This window comes from Pteropus medius, unplaced genomic scaffold (assembly GCF_902729225.1).
Source record: "Pteropus medius unplaced genomic scaffold, Ma_sr-lr_union100, whole genome shotgun sequence".
Lineage (NCBI taxonomy): Eukaryota > Metazoa > Chordata > Mammalia > Chiroptera > Pteropodidae > Pteropus > Pteropus medius.
Genome location: NW_024352783.1, coordinates 5,130,992 through 5,148,949, shown reverse-complemented (window position 1 = coordinate 5,148,949; position 17,958 = coordinate 5,130,992). Strand labels below are relative to the sequence as shown.

Here is a 17,958-nt window from a genome sequence, read left to right as displayed (position 1 = left end):
AGAAGAGTGCAACCCTTAATAAGAACAGGGCATTTTTGAAGGAACGCTCTGGCTGCCATGTCAAGAAGAGGGGAGGGAGGGAGAGTGGAAGTAGGGAGACCAATGAGGCTGTTGCAGAGATGAAGATGTGAGAGACTACAAGGCATCAGGCAAAGGTGGTTGCATTGTAGGTGAGGGGAAGTGGTCAGATTCTGGATATATAAAATTATTTTTAAATCTCAATCTGTTTTTTAAAGATATGTCTTTGCATAATTTAAATCATGCAGTGTATACAATTTAACGTCCTGTTTTTCATTTGATAGTATATCATATTTTCCATGTCAATACGTGGCCTGAATAAACACCTTTAATATAAAATTCAAAAAAAACCCCAAAAAGTTCCTTTAAAAATGTAAATCTTACCATGTTCAGACCCTACAAAGGCTTTCCTATCACTCCATATTGGAAGAATCAACACAGTTAAAATGACCATATTACCTAAAGCATTATACAGATTTAATGCAATCCCCATCAAAATCCCATCAGCGTTTTTTGAAGAAATAGAACAAAAAATCATCAGGTTTGTATGGAAGCACGAAAGGAGCAGAGTTGCCAAAGCCATCCTGAGAAAAAAGAACGAGGCTGGAAGCATCACTCTGCCCGACTTCAAATTATACTACGAAGCTACAGTAATCAAAACAGCATGGTATTGGCAGGAAAACAGACACACAGACCAGTGGAACAGAATCGAGAGTCCAGATGTAAACCCATAATTATATGGACAAATAATTTTTGACAAAAAAGCCAAAAACATAAAGTGGAGAAAGGAAAGCCTCTTCAATAAATGGTGTGAGAAAACTGGAAAGCCATCTGCAAAAGAATGAATCTAGACTATTTTCTATCATCACATGCCAAAATTAATTCAAAATGGATTAAAGACCTGAATATAAGACCTGAAACAATAAAATGCAAAGAAGAAAACATAGGAACTAAACTCAAGGACCTTGTACTTAAAGAGGATTTTATGAATTTGACCTCAAAAGCAAGGGAAGTAAAAGCTAAAATAAATGAGTGGGACTACATCAAACTAAAAAGCTTCTGCTCAGTAAAAGAAACAGTCAACAAGGTCAAGAGACAACCATCCGAATGGGAAAATATATTTGCAAGCAACACCTCCGTTAAGGGTCTAATATCCAAAATATACAAAGAACTCATACAACTCAATAAGGACAAAAAAACCCACAAATGATCCAATCATAAAATGGGCAGAGGACCTGAACAGACACTTCTCTCTAGAGGACATACAAATGGCCAACAAACATATGAAAAGATGCTCAACATCGCTAGCTATTAGGGAAATGCAAATCAAAACCACAATGAGATACCATCTCACATCTATTAAAATGGCTATAATTAACAGGACAAGTAATAACAAATGTTGGAGAGGATGTGGAAAAATGGGAATCCTCATACACTGTTGGTGGGACTGCAAATTGGTACAGCCACTATGGAAAACAGTATGGAAGTTCCTCAAAAAACTAATAATTGATCTACCATATGATCCAGCAATCTCTCTACTGGATATTTAACCCAAAGACTTGAAAACTCATATCCAAAAAGATATTAGCACACCGATGTTCATAGTAGCATTATTCACAGTGGCTAGGACATGAAAGCAACCGAAGTGTCCTACGATAGATAATTGGCTAAAGAAGCCATGGTACATATATATAATGGAATATTACTCAGCCATAAGAAGAGATGAAATACAGCCATTTGTGACAACATGGATGGAACTTGAGATAATCATGCTAAGCAAAATAAACCAGACAGAAAAAGTTGAAAATTACATGATATTACTTATATGTAGGATATAAACCTAAAAGCAACAAAGAAATAGGACAAACAGAGACTCATGGACATGGACTATATAGACTAGTGGTTATCATAATGTAGGGGGTGGGGGAGGAAAGGGGTGGTAGCCGGGGTAAACGGGGTCAAATATAAGGGGCCAGAGGGAGGGTGAAGTGGGTAAAGGGGATCAAATATATGGTAGTTGAAGGAAACTGCACTTTGGATGATAAAAACACAATAGAATATACAGATGTCAAATGATACTGTACATCTGAAAATTATATAATTGTATTAACCAATGTTACCCCAATAAACTTAATAAAAACTGAAAAAAAAAAAAAGAAATAGTGACTTTGTCTACTGACATGCCACCCTGAACAAGCTCGATCCCGATTGATCTCGGAAGCTAAGCAGGGTCAGGCCTGGTTAGTACTTGGATGAGAGATCATCTAGGAAGACCAGGTGCTGTAGGCATAAAAAATAAAATAAATAAATAAATAAATAAAATAAGGATTGTAAGCCAACAAGTTCCTTGCAGTCTATGAGGTCAACGATGGGTTGCCTTGCCTAAAAAAAAAAAAAAATAGTGACTTTGCTCAATTCCCTAAGCTCCTGGTCTGTTTTTATAGAATTGCTTTGGAGATAAGCCTGATGGAAATAATTAAGAACCATATATATTTATAAGAAAAGTCAAATATTTAATAATATTTTCTTTTCCTAGGAAAACCTATAAAGAATAACTTACCTCTGTAGCGAAAGAAAAAAAAGCAGACATGGTAAGAATAATCATTCAAGTGTTCTTATTATGTTTTATTCTCACTCTGCAAAAAGGAGAAACTAAAAGCTATATGGTAGAGTCACAGCCAGATACAAACAAACAGGATGAATTTGCATTGTTATACAATTTTTAAAATACTAGTATTTAAAAATTGTATATTTAGTATATTTAGACATTTTAATATAATGCCATCAACATAAAATCAGGAGATAATTGCACTTTTAAATCTGCATTTTCGGTTCACTTGAAAAATCAAAAGTTCTGGCTATACTGGGACCCCATTGCCTTATGGTAAGAATGAGCAGCAATTAAATTGTCCCCTCTTTAGAAGGACATGTTCTTGCCAGTTTGCTAAACTCTCCGTGACCTTGTATGGCATTAGATCTGGCCTGTCTTATTTATGCATGCACTTGCTGGCTTTGCCCCTGCAACCACTGGAATTCTGACTGTGAGCTCAATAACACACATTTACACATGTATGAAGTGTCTGAATAGCATATACCTCCCATTATTCTACTAGCCAGCTCTGCACAAGTCCTTCATTGTAGCATCTAGAGGGGTTTATATATGCTGTCTGGAATGAAGATGATTCTCAAGGCCTACCATGAGAGCCTTCCTGACTGGAACAGAAGTGACCCTGCATGCCACATTGGTAAGCAAGGCACTTGACCATCTGCCTAGTTGGAAAGGCTTTAAAATCAACCCTTTGAATGCAGAATAAACTGATGTCCTCAAAGCACAAGGGAAATTGTATGTTTCCCCTCACAACTTTATACCTGTGAGTTTCACCGGCATTAGATGGGGTGAAGGAGGATGATAAATGAATGACTCTTAATTTCTCTGGCTTGGCAGTGGTGGATTTGTGGGTTAAATGTGAGGTTTGGTGATGCCCTACAGCCAAGTCCAACAAGAAAACACCTGGGGTTAAAAGAATTGGGTTCATTACTCATTACACGAGAGGGGACACACACCACAGAAAATGGGGTATCTCAGCAAGTGCATGTTAGAAAAAAACCATTAAAGGAACTGAACTTTGGTTGTGATATGGGGAATGGTCTTAAAAAGCAGTTCTCTCTAGCTTGAATGCTGTTAGACAGCAAAGCAATTCTACGATTGGGCATTTTGTAGGTGTTACAGTGAACTTGTTTTAATCTGCGCTAAGACAAAATTATTAAGTGGCCTAGTTTTGTTTCATTTTCTCATGACCTCAGAGTAACCTTGCCTGAGGTTGGTGCTCCCTGAAATTATGTACTCCCAGAAAACAAATGTCTCGGCTATGCGCATCGGATCAATTTGTAATAATATTGAGGTTCAGCTGTGAATGTTAGGTTAGTTCTAGATGTCAAGGGTGACTTCTCCATCCTACTCCTCAGGATCCATGAACCCCAAAGACTTTACAGCCCTAGTTAGGGTCACTTTTCTGAGTCATTACCCATCAGTTAGCAAAGCCAGGGTCTTCCAAAAGGCTAATCCCTATGCAACTACCCTAGTTTGCTGAAATTCTAGTGCTGGCTTTGTCAAACTTTATCAAACTGGAATAAGAAAGAACTATTAATTTAGGATGGACATATGATTGAAGCCAACTATGGTTGCAGGCCTTTGAAAGAGAGAAAAGGAAAAAATAAATCACAGCTTCACTTCTGTCTTGAGCAATGCTTAAAAGTTTCCAAAATGCTGTCATTTTAGATTATATGATAGGAATGGCTTCATGGAAAAACAAACAAAACTATTTATACATTATAGTACTTCCCTCGTATCTGAGAGAGGAGGATACATTCCAAGACCCAAGCGGATACCTGAAACCACATATAGTACCGACCCCTATATATACTATGTTCTTTCCTATACATATATAACTATAATGAAGTTTGGCAATTTCATCAATAGAGGATTTGTTCTTACTGTGGATCTTAGCAACCCTAGCATATATATATATGTATGTGTGTGAGTATTATTATATTATATATATATTCTATATATTACAAGTGCTTCAAATTCAGTGCTTCAAATTATATATATTTATATATATATAATATATTTATATATATATAATAATATATATTTTATTAAGTCTAGAACTTTCATCTTTTCACCTAAAAGATGCAATTCATGGTTTCTCTTTGGCATATCTGATTGCCAGCATCACTACTTTTGTACTTTGGAGCCATTATTGAGTAAAATAAGGGTTACTTGAACATGAGCACTGTGATATTGCAACAGTCAATCTGATTACACAGATGGCTACTTAGTGACTAACGGGCTGGGAGCATATATGATGTGGATATGCTGGACAAAGGGATGATTCATGTCCCAAGCGGGATGGAGCAGGACTATGCAAGATTTCATCATGCTTTTAGAACGGCTGCATTTTAAAATTTATGAATTGTTTATTTATGAAATTTTCCATTTAATATTTTAGACCAAGTTTGGCTTCAGATAACTGAAACAACTAAAAGCAAAACTACAGCTAAGGGACTACTGTATTTATTTCAGTAAAGTTTTTGAATGCCTTTCATATAGTACTCAGTAACATTCTAGAAGGACAAAAACTGACCTCCCTACCTCTAAATTCATCTCAAGAGGTTTCTTCTTAGATATTTCTTGAACCACCCTCAAAAAGACTTGAGCATCTCATGGGGTTCAACCCTCAAGAAGTATATCTTTTTCATTCCATGTCCTACCATTTTTGTGGCAAATGATCAGTAATCCACTCAAGGATTTGTATTATTGCTAAAAAGAGAAACTCTTCCAGAGAAGAGGGAACATTTGGGGGAGACATTTTTATCATGCAAATAAGTACAGATGCAGAGAACAGCTGCACTGGGGCTTTATTGACCAGCTTACACAGACTGCCTTAGACCAAAAGTCTGTCTTTTCATTTCTTTTTCTGAAGTCTATTTTCCTTAGAAATTTACTGGGACTCTGGAAGCTGTCCTATCAATAAGCACTTTAGTTCACACCTTGCTTAATATTAGCTTAGGGGGGCGTGATAACCTTTGATGTAGGTGGAATGCCTAGACGAGGAAGAGACTATAATAGAGTAAGGGAAGGTATCATTTTTGTCAACTTTTCAATTTTGATTGGGGTGGACCCAGATACCTAAGCCCAGTAATTACTCTAGACAAGTGATTGGCTTTCCTGAATTTATTTGTAAAGCTATTTTTGTTTTCAACAGTGAAAGCAACTATGTTTATTTTACAGTCTGTTTTAAAGATTAAAAAATGGTAATTATGAACATAATGTAAACCTCTAACAACCTTCTAACGGTTTTAGCTCCTAGAGAAATCTGGGATTTCATTTCCATATTATGATGTGTTAAACTCTAACAAAATCAAGCTCCCCTGACAGGGGAAAATCTCATCCAGAGCTCATCTAGCCACTATTTTCTTCTCTCAGTCTGGGCTACGTTTGAGAACCCATTTCAATAAGTCTCCAAGTTCACTCCCACCTTCTGCAGAAGTGATGTTCCTTCCACTCCCTCAGCATCCTCTGCTTTCCCAGGGAAATGGATCCCTTTTTTGATCTATAGCTCTAGCTGAACCAGAAGCATTTTCCATTCCACATCATGCCAAAATACCTCTAGCTGGCCTACCATTAATCAGCTGATAATTACCTCCCAATATTGGTCATAACCATCTATTTAATATATAACCTTCTATTCTAAAATTAACACTTTCTTATAAGATTTCTGAACCTGAATTTGAAGCTCTTGTAATCTGAGAATATCTTTAATGGGCTTTGTTTCTCCATCCTGTGGTACTTCTTATAATTGATGGGAGATTTAGAATTGAGATACTAAGATTATGAGGAGATACTAAGGAGCACCATGGGAGCAGGAAAAATGGCTGACAGTGCAGAAATATTTTAACTGTTATTTTCCCTGATATTTCCATATTTCAGGATTTCAAAATTTTATCTTTTAGCTCCATACATTTAGAAACACAAGTAAGAAAGATTCTCATTCAGTGTATATTATTTAAAATCATGTAATGTTTATTTTATGTTTAAGCAATTTATGCTTGCAAAAATGGACTCATTCATTACATTCTTTGAAAGCAACATGCACAAAACACAAAGCCCTCAGGCTTTCACTACATTGAGTCAAAATCCTCACCTATGTGACATCACAGAAGCATCATAGTTCATGGATTTTGTTTTGTTTTGTTTTTTGTTTGTTTGTTTTTCAGAGAATTCCTGCATGAAAATATTCTTTATCTTCTCCATGACTAGGCTTCCACAATGTTCTGTCTTGTGAAAACACTAGTAGCTTCATCTTTCTCCATAAACACCTTCTCATATATTTCAAACATAATGGCACATCTCCCATGGAAGAAGGGAAGAAGGGTGGAAAGGTGTAGAAAGAAAGGTTTGGGACTTAGTGTGCTGATTTCCTACACTTAGTTTTTTTGTGTGAGAATTCACAGGATTGCATCTGGGATGGAGCATAGTCACCTACCAATATTGGATGCCCATCATGATGTGTTACAGTAGAGATAAATAAACTACATTTCATTTTAAGCCACTGAATTGAGTTACATCTACTTTTTATGGGAGCCTGGTTTTACCCTAACAAATATACCTTCTCAGGTCAACGTTTATCTAAAGGTGTGTGGTAAGTACCAGAGTGGAGACTTCTAATGCTCTCTTAATATCTCTTCCTTTTAAATGCCTATGGGCATTATACTTTCCTATTTCTTTCAGTAGATCAGGATCATGAAACATTCTGGCCAATGAAATGTGAACATATCATTTTCAAGCTAAAATATTAATTTGCCCCTGTAAGACCCTCCAGCTCTCTCTATCTCTACTATGTGAATTAAGAAGGTTGTGCATTTCAGATTATCAACTGCAAGATAGTTGAGCCTCTGTCAATCCCCAGGGATTGTGGGACAGAACTATGCCCTACCCAAAATGGACATTAAACAAAAGTGAGAATTAAACTTTTGATGTGTTAAACCACTCAAGTTTGGGGCTTTCTGTTGCTGTAGCACATTATTTGCTTATATTGATTAATATAGATGTTCATGACTTCAACTATTTAGACAGTTAGATATAATCAGATACAATGTTGCATAATTCTTTTAATTAGAAAATATGCTAAAAATCGACTTCCGGATAAAGATAGCAGATTAAACACATGTATGTGCTTTCCTTCTCTCCTTAAACCCCATTAAAATTAAAAGAAAGGGAAATTTTATAAGACAAATATCCACAAGGATATAGCAGAGGGGACAATAGCAACAAAATTTTGGCATCAGAAAAGCAGATGAATAAATAATGAGGGGCTTATTATTTAAGAAGGCTGAATCTAAACCAGCATAGAGAAAACTGAGATTAAACCAAAGAATTCTCAAAAGTCTCAGTGAGTGTGCATACCAGCTACCTCCAGAAGTGGAGGTAAAGGGAGGCAAGGAGGTTAAAAAAGAAAGGCTTGGTCACTAGCACTTAAAAATTAGTTTCTATTCAATGTGGCTGGGAAATGCCTTTCCCTTTTCTGGTGGAAGACTGGAGGGTTATAGTCTAGAGATAGAAAACCAGGCCGTCCTGGGCAATGGAATTTAAATTAAACTTTTGGACTATAGAGAGATGTATTAAGTAAGTACCTATACAGAAAATTCTGAGATGCCCAACTTCTTCATTTCTTTTTTCCCAGAGCATTGGTGACATAGGGTTCAAAACTTGGAAGAGTCTATGCTAAAGACCTTGGCTAGTTCAAGAGAAAGTACATTGGAGTTTTCCAATAAGATAGGCCAGTCAACTCAGAGCTTCCAGTCAATTTGTAGGCTTTCCACTGAAACATAAGCAATAAAAGGATTACCAGATGTAAAAAAAGCCTCAGATAAATAATAGATATCAAAACAGACAGATGGACCAAAATAGTCTTGAATAACAAGACTATGCAGGAAAAAATAAATCTTCAAAAACTATCATAATATCTTGAGATAGATAAAAGAACATATTGCAACCATAAAAAGTGTTATCAAATGAATATTCAAAAAAACAAGTTCTAGAAAATTCAAAATAAAATTTTAAAAATCAATAAAAAATAAAAAGATAAAGCCGAGATATTCTACAAAACATATTTAAAAGACAAAGTAATAGGAATTTAAAAATGATAAGAAATTGAGAAAAATGGTCCAAAAGGTTCAATAAAAATATAATGAGAATTCAAGAAATAAAGGACAGATAAAATAGAGGGGAGGAAATTGTCAACAAAAAAAATTAAGAACATTTGGCAGAATGAAAGACATAAATTTCAAAATTTGAAGGACCAATAGACCAGAAGAGTAAATGAAGAGACACATGTCAAGGCTTTTCACTGTACAGTTTTAGAAGACTGGGAACAAAGAGGAAATCCTAGTCTCCCAGAGAGAAAAAATATATAAAAAACAAGTTTTATATAAAAGATTAGGAATCCCAGTGGCTGCGGATTTCTTAATAGCAAATATTAGAAACTAGAATAAGAGCAAGCAATGTTTTCCTAATCCTATTTCTCTTCTTAAAACCATATACCTAGCCAAGCTATCAACCAGTGTCAAGTAAAAATATGAACAATTTCAGAAATTAAAGGTCTCAAAAAATTTACCTCATACATCCATCCAAGGAGAGCTATTGGAGGACATGCTCCACCAAAACAAGAGAGTAAACCCAGAAAGAAGACATGAGATCAAAGAAACAAGGTATCCGACTAAAAAGAGAAGTAAAGAAAAATCCCCAGGATGGTGAAGATCAGAGGACCTAGGATAACCCTTGCAAAGAACAACCATTCCATACTGTAATAAGTCACAGAGAAATTTCTTCAAAAAGATGAAATCTTTAAAATACCTAATATGAATGCATTTATTGAGAAAAGATTCAGATAATTACTAGAGGGTTTGAGTTAAATAGGTGATAAATATATAAAAAATTGAGCAAACAAATGAATAAAAAGATAATTATTGGTTCCAGGAAATGGAAAAAGTTGTGTAGGAAATAAAACATTATTTGATAATGTTTACTTAGTTTGGCTCTCAGTAGCATTCATATGATTATAACAATTTAAGCAATAAATAGTAATGAATCTAAAATTACAGTATAATTACATTAAAAGTTTGAAGGGGAGAGAAGGGTGTATTTCTTTGGAGGGAGCTAAAGGGGTGAAAAAATAAAAGTAAAATGCTTATTTTATTTATCGGAAAGTCAACGGATGATACATAAAGCTGGAAATTCAAGGAGCAATAAAACCAATACATTTTTTAGAGATAAGCATGGAAATACCACAGGAATCAGCTGACAGAGTTGATAGTGACTCTTTGGGGAGGGAGAAATAGATCTAAAGGGGATTGATAGCTTGTATGACAAATATTATAAATTTATTATAATGTTGGCTCTTTAAATATTGTGCTTATATATCTATAATAAAACCCCTAAACTCCCTTAAAAAAAGACGAAAAGTAAAGAACAATAAATATAGCAAAGAATTAAATTCAATAAAACATATATTTTATAAATTATATGTAAAATTTTATTTTATTATATTTTCAAAATTCAGGTAAACAAAAAGAATAAAATAAAATTAATAAAAATATTAAATTTTGTCTTCTAAGCACATGAAAATATTTCAATATTTTAAAATAAAAATGAAATAGTGCTGTTTCCATGGAAAAGTTAAGAGACTGGTGAATGTACTGAATAATTCAAAAAGGATTAAGTAGAACTTCCTAAGAGTAAAAGGAGTTGTTAAAAGATGACAAAAATCACAATACTGTAAAGGAAATTTACCTGTTCTTGTCAGTGCCCAGTTGATTGAGAAGGGAAGGTTTCGATGGTGAGATGCCCAATTAGAAGAATGCACAAAAGGCCGACATGAGAATGAAATGGCAGGCACCAACTTTATAGTGGGGAGCGCAGTATTGTGTGGACTTCTCCTGATCCCCTTCTGGTGCTTCCCTTCTGCTCTCCAGGGGACTGCATGGCCCCACACATAGCAGAGTACAATAGTGGCATTCAGCTATGCATGCGTGATACAATAAGCTGAAATATGTTTACATATTTTAGGCGCAGGCGCCCTACTACACTAATGTAACATTCTAAATCCAAGGTACTATTACTAGCCACAAGCCTGGATTACAGCCAGACCTGGGACCAGCCAGGCCTGGGACCCACACTTCACCCCTACAGGGTTGCAGGCACAGGATCTGGCCCGGAGGGCTCTACCTTGGGCCCACAATCCACTTGCCATTCCTGGAGTGGCTTAGCCCTGCGGGGCATCCCCCCGCTCCCCCTCCAGTGTATTCTTTACCCACTGTCTCTCTGGGTGCTGCTCAGCATACCAGTGGCATTGTGACACGGCAACTTGTGTTTGTGCCCGCATCAACAATAGCCCCCACCATTTCATTACCTGTTCCATGGTATGAGCCATCTGTGTACCAGGCATCCTCAGGGATGAGAGTCTGACTCTCTACATAGGGACTTGGTATATCTCCCATCTTAGCAGGCTTGGTCAAGAGCTCTGCTTAGACAGCATAGGGGTCGGTGCAATTCTCGTACAAGGAGTCTTCCCTAAGATTGCAGCCACCCTTCCATGGGTTATGTGGACTGCACAATTACAGGATTATGGCCAGTAATGGCCTCACTGGCCAACAAGGCTGCATATATGGCAGCCAGTTGCTTCTCTACCAGAGAATACCGCGCTTCCATGCTTTTCCACAATTGGGATCAGAAGCCTATCAGTACCTTCCAGGACTCGTGCTTCTGCCACAAGACTCGTCGAAAACCTGCATCATCTACCGTAAGCAGGAATGGGAGGGATGGATCTACAACACATAGAGTTTGGGCTTGTGCTACAGTTCTGTAAGAGAATCAGAGGTTAGCATTATATCATCAGTGTACTGATACAAGTGCAGTGCAGGTGGTCATTTTTATGTGGCTAAATTTTGAGCCACAAGACCATAGCATAGAGTAGGGCTAGAAAAAAAGGCATGTGCCAAGTCTACTGCATAATGGTATCATCCAAGTTCATGTGACAACTAGTCCATGATGTATGTAACGTTTAGCACAGCAGCATGCAGGGGCAGTGTAACCTTACTCAGCTCTCGAAGCTTCAGGTCAACTGGCTACCCCGCCAACCAGGTGCCCTGGCCAAATCCCTAATCAGGGAGATAATTGGCCAGCCGCACCTCACAGGTTGTGGCTTTCCCGAGAATAAAAGTGAATTGCTGGTCAGGGTGCAGCTGATTCCACAGAGCCAGCAGCACTTCATCAGGGTGCTGCTCAATCTTTTCTGCAGTGACCCCTACCCCAAGGAGATCAAACTGCATTTGCCTGCAGCTCACTCTCTCAGCCAAAGGGGCTGGACACTGGTCCACTCCTGCTTTTCGGCCATGTCTCCGTCCATGCACTGGCTGGTGGGGGAGTGCAGCTGGACTACACGGTGCGCATTTGGGTGGAATGCTCCTTGCGCTTCACTTCCACATCCCCCAATTTAGCCATTCATGAGGTGAATGTCACCTCATGAATCCACCTGTCCACGTAAGAGGCCAGCAGTACCACCATGGTGCCAAAAGTACCAGCCAGGTCAGAACTCAAAATCAAATTCTTCATACAAGTTGTAAATATCTTTTCATCGGGGCTTGTATACTGGGTGTGAAACATCATCTGTCACATGCTCATTTTCTGAATTATCTGGACCAGATCTAAGTATGTGGTCCATCTGCTCACTGTCTCTGGAAGCTGTCATGTTCATGCAGCGGACATGAGCCAGTTAATCAGGGAGCAATTGCCTGCACCCCTGCACCAAACACGCCACATTCTGGAGGCGCTGCCTGAGGAACGGTATCACCATTATGGAAGCCAGCTGAGCCATCTCTTCCAGAGATAATTCAGTCACTACTGCCCCATCATCCCACTGCCAAAGCAGCCACCCCAGAACCATTTCCCTGGCTCTCTGCTATACCTGTTTGTCAGATCCCGGAGTTCTACAGTGGTGTACTGGATCAAGGTGGTTTGCTTTTTAGCCTGTGGGGTGTTGCCAGCTTGCCCCCGCCCCAGGGCAAATGGCTGTTCCACTTCAACCTGCTGCCGTATCACTGGCCACACCTGCCATGGTATCGCTGGTGGGCTCCCAGACTGGGACAACCGCAGTGACCCTTTAGGGTCCTGCAGCATACATTCCACTGCCACCAGCCGGCTTTCCAGAGCTTCTTCCTGGTGTCATAGCTGCTGCACTCCCTGAGCATGATCCTGAACCTTCAGACTGGCCTGCCTCAGCACTGCCAGGAACATCCAGGCCACCAGACCCGCTGCTTCCCAGTGAGCTGTAGGGACATTCAGCTCCAACATCTCCAGGGTTTTCCGGACGTCCTCTGGACACAGCTTCACTGCATTCCAGTCCTCCAGGGGCGTCCACGTAGTGAGATACGCGGCCACAAGATACCACTGGGAGGTGGGGGGCCACATGTCCTCCACTGGATCTCCTCCACTTAGGAACCATCCAGAGCACTGGGGACCGTACACACTTCATCCAGCAGACTACACCAAGTGTCAGCGCCAAGCTGATCGAGAAGGGAAGATTTTGAAGGTGAGAGGCCCAGTTGGAAGAATGCCCAAAAGACTGACACGAGAATGAAACTGCAGGCACCAACTTTATTATGGGGAGCGCAGTATTGTGTGCACTTCTCCTGATCCCCTTCTGGTGCTTCCCTTCTGATCTCCAGGGGACCACATGGCCCCACACATAGCAGAGTACAATAGTGGCATTCGGCTATGCATGCATGATACAATAAGCTGAATTATGCTTACATATTTTGGGCACAGGCGCCCTACTACACTAATGTAACATTCTAAATCCAGGGTCCGATTACTAGCCACAAGCCTGGATCACAGCCAGACCTGAGACCAGCCAGGACTGGGACCCACAGTTCTAAAAAAGGTAAACCATGGTAATATATTATGATACACTTGATACCAACAATAAAATTGCTGAATTCCAAAAACAGAAAATCTTACATTTTTCCAGAGGCAGGTAAAGGTTATTACAAAGCAACAATAATATTTTTCATATATTTGCTATTATTACTTCTAGGAGATGCCACCACTACTCATTTTTAGGCTAGACTATTGTAGGATTCAGCCCTTCTCAGTTTTTTGTTTAAAAGAATTCTTTAATTAATTTTTTAATCATTTTTTTTAATTTCTCAAACTCTTTCCTATTCATTATTCGATTCATTTTTGGTGAAATGAGTCTGTTTGTCTATTATCTATCTATCTATCTATCTATCTATCTATCTATCTATCTATCATCTATGTATCATCATCTATCATCTATTGTCCATCTAATATTCTTTCAAATAGTTTTGATGATTCTAGTTGAAATGATGTTATTCTCTGTTGCCTTTGAATCTCTTAGGGACCGTTCGTTCCATCTGTTCTACCTGCTCCTATAGATGCTTCTCTATAATGGTTTGTTTTCCTCAATGTCTGCTTGTCCATTTATAATTACAATTGAAGGACTAGAGTGATCACTGCTGGTTACTCTCTTGGCTTTCTTCAGCAGTCATGGAGGGAACCATTCCTACCTCAGGCTCCTGCCCTAACAGAAGCATTCCCCAGTCCTCTCTGGGTGGATAGGTGCATATATTCCTGCAAATAGACCTCTTTTCAGGTTGGGCAAGCTGAGAGCACATATGCAGTTTAAAGGCTTGTCTTGATAAATCTGAGTAAGCTAAGCAAGATATTTCTCTGGGAGCAGGAGGTTTTACAAGCTGTTTTCCTATTATTTTTCCATTTCTGGGAGACAGAGTCTCCACTATAAAGAGGACTGTTCATCTCATCCGTTATATCCTAAGAGAAAATGCCACAGCCAGCCCTCTGTGTACCAGAACTGAGGACAAGTCCAGCTGGATTGGCAACCCTTCAATTAATTATACTGCTAATTGCCACACAGGCTGCTCATTCATTCAACATCATTCAACAAATATTTCTAGCTCTTGTTGATGATGATCTTGGAGTTTTTCCAGGGCTCTGTGGGGAAGACTGGTACTCTCTTCTTCAGTGACCCATTCCAGATGTCTCTATTTGTTTGTGATTTTCTTGGCTCTATTTTCCCTGTCAAACTGGGCTACTTTAGAATTTTACAAAATTCCTTAAACTTTCTGCTAATAAATCTTTCTCTGTTTTCCAGGACTGTTAAGGATTTAATCTCATTCTTATACTCTTTTAGTCATTTTCCTGGGATTTGAAGAGGAAATGTAAAGGTATATACGTGCTTTGTCTGCCATCTGGTATAATAGCCATGTCCCTAACTTGGACTCATTTCTTAATTTACTAGAGTTATCTGAGTACATTTACAAAAAGTGTTGGTTGGTTACTGTATTTTCTGCATCCTTGCATTTTGGAAAATTTTTAGCATGCTCTCAAACAACAGCTGGGTATAAAATTCTAGTCTCAAAATCTGTAAATGTTACCCCACAATTGTCTGATATTTATAGTTACCATCCTCTGACAAAGTGTTTTAGCTCCCATTTAACTTGTTGATTTCTTTCTGTTTACTTATTGTATTTTTTCCACTAAAACATGAAATTAAAAAATACATATCTAGAATATAATTCAATGGGTTTCTCATTTTATATCGTCATGTCTCATATCTCATGTTTCAAATCCTCTTTCAGTTTATAAGATGTAACACTTTGTTATTAAATTATCTCCTGTCTTCCACATACTTTTTATATTTTCTCTTAAATCTCATCCCTTCCTTACAATGAATTTCTACTCTGCAAATTGAAGCTCCTCTTCAATAAGAAACAAACTCTTTTAATTACCCTATCACTTCACCTTCATGCCATGTATGAAACCTAGTTCTCCCCTTAGAATATCCTTCTCTGCTGTTCTTTCAAATACTTGGAGGGGGAACAAGATTTTCCACATGCCATTTAAAGGCTAAGTATTTCAACTAGATGGCTAACATCTGCCTAATCTCCTGGTTATTACTCCTCATTGTTGAAAAATAAGTGCAGACAATTCCCTAAGACTACAATTGCAGTTATCATCTGCTTCCTCCTAATCACAAGGAAGGCCTTGTGAGCACTCAGTGTATAAGTGGTAAATGATACCACAGGAGAGGATGACACTGCTTAAGAGAGTGTAGGAAGTAAGTAGATAATAATATGAGAGTGAATTTCTCTTCTGTTTTCAATGTTATTCTCTTCTTACTCTCCATTCTCTCTTAAGCAATGCCATCTTCTCCCCCATGGCATCATTTACCATTTATACACTGAGCGCTCACCAGGGCCTATCTCTAGACTAGATCATTTTCCCATTTCTACATCCAATTGCCTACTTAACGTTTCAGTAACACATTAGTTTCACAAGTTAAAAGTGGAACTCATATTCAAATCTTTCTCCTGAGGTTCCCTTCTCAGAGAATGGCCTTTAATTTCTCCAAACCAGAAATCTGGTTGTCATCTTTGACTCTTCCTTCTCCTTGATATCCACATTTAATTATTTTAAAGTTGATTCTATCTCTTAAAAGTTTCTCACATCTATCTACTTCTCTCCATTTCCATAATCCACTCCCCAGGTTTAGATTACATTTCCTTCCCTAAATTCCTATGATGGCCTCCTAATTGGTCTCCCACTATTAGTCTTGCTCCTCTATGGCTCATTTAACTTATAACAGAGAGCTTTTTTGAAAATACACATGTAATCATTACTAAAAGTCCTTACTTTATGTTACATTCTTAGTCCCAGCATAAGGGTTAAAGTAAGTCAAAAGATGACAAGATTATTTGTAATATAGCCTCTGTTTTCCCTTCGACTTCATTAACTGGTTTTTTTCAGGATCTTATAAATTTTCAGTTGTTTTGAATGTGTCCTTTTCAGTTTGAAGTTTTGCCGAACGTTACTCGTTGCTTATGGATTACATCGACACTTTCGACCACTAAAAGATTTTCTTCTTCTTGATTTGCCTGTCTTATAGGGTAGGCTAAACTTTGTTTGAACAAAGAACATGTTCATTCTGTTTATTACTCTTTTCCTTGTTCAGAATCATGATATAAAGGTGCTCTATAATTTTCATGCAATGAGTCACTATATTAAATAACTCTTTCCTGGGGCTTGCTAAATCTTTTAAATAAGGTAATAACACTTACTTATTTTATCAACTTTCTCTTCTATTATTAGTTTAGTGATTTCTTCTTTCTAATATGCTTTATTTTTTACTTTTGGAATTCTTAATACATAAAACATGCCTCCTTTCTTTTCTTCATTCCTTTAGTGTCAGTATGCTTTTTCTCTGAGCTCTGAGAAACTTTATTAAACTCCCTTCTACTTGAATGAATCTGTGTTCTGTGACAGCCTATTTTTAGTTCACTTCTTTCATGGCATTTAAAATTTTTATGGCTTACTTTTTGTTTGCAAACAATCTGCCTGACTTCAGATCTGTAGCTTTCATGACTGCCTACTTAGCTCTATAGAAGTCGCATTCTCTCAAACTTGGTCAGAATACCAATTAGAGATTTTCTAATACTCTATTCCATCTTGTATAGGAATTTCATTTCATGGGCTAAATTAGATAGATTTTTTAGATTGTTTCTCTTTTTTGGTAGAATCTTTTCTTTGTTGCTGCTTCTTTTTTCTCTGTTCAACCTTATAAAGGTGAGTATACCTGAAATGAGTTTAATTTGAACCACTTTAAAATAATACTTTTAAATCTTTCAGACTCAGGAAAAGGAGGAATGAAAAGCTGAGTTTTATTTTACTAAAATTGAGGTTCATTTTCCTGTAAAAAGTAGGAAACAGCAAGTCAAAACATTGCCTTTGTGCCTCAGGTTGCACTCCCAAGTTTGTTGTGGAACAAGAAATCAGCTATCTCAGTGCCTGCCTTCATTATTGGTATCATCCCTGATAGTGTAGGTCAAGAAAAAAATGCCATAGCTGGTTTCTCTGCCCCATAAAATTCCTAATGCTTTGAGCACTTCTTAGAGGTAGGAACAAAGCACATCCCTCCCCAATGCCAATCTGTCCAAGTTGAAGAGTACCTGCTACTCTCAAATACATGGATTCTTTACAGGAAGTCTTTTAACATACTCCTTAGCCAGATTTTAAGCAATGAAGCCAGTTGGCCAATGAATTCTCCTCTTTAATCTGTGTTGTAAATGTGCTTTAAGATTTCTGAGACATTGATGGCACCCGTCAGTAATTTCCAAGATTGGTAAAGATTTTTCTCTATTTGTTCTTGGTCACATAAATGGGAATATAAAAACAGCCATCTTTATCCAAATGTTTTTTACAGAATTTCATGTTAATAGTATTGATTTCATTTGTGGCATTCCACAAGTTATGTAATCTGTGCTGTGAATATTATTCATCTA

At 37.7% G+C, this 17,958-nt stretch overlaps 1 pseudogene; it reads left to right on the top strand.

Annotated features, from left to right (window-relative positions):
• Window positions 1–2,188: 2,188 nt before the first annotated feature.
• LOC120590021 (uncharacterized) lies at window positions 2,189–2,307 on the top strand (annotated as a pseudogene).
• The last annotated feature ends 15,651 nt before the right edge of the window (window positions 2,308–17,958 follow it).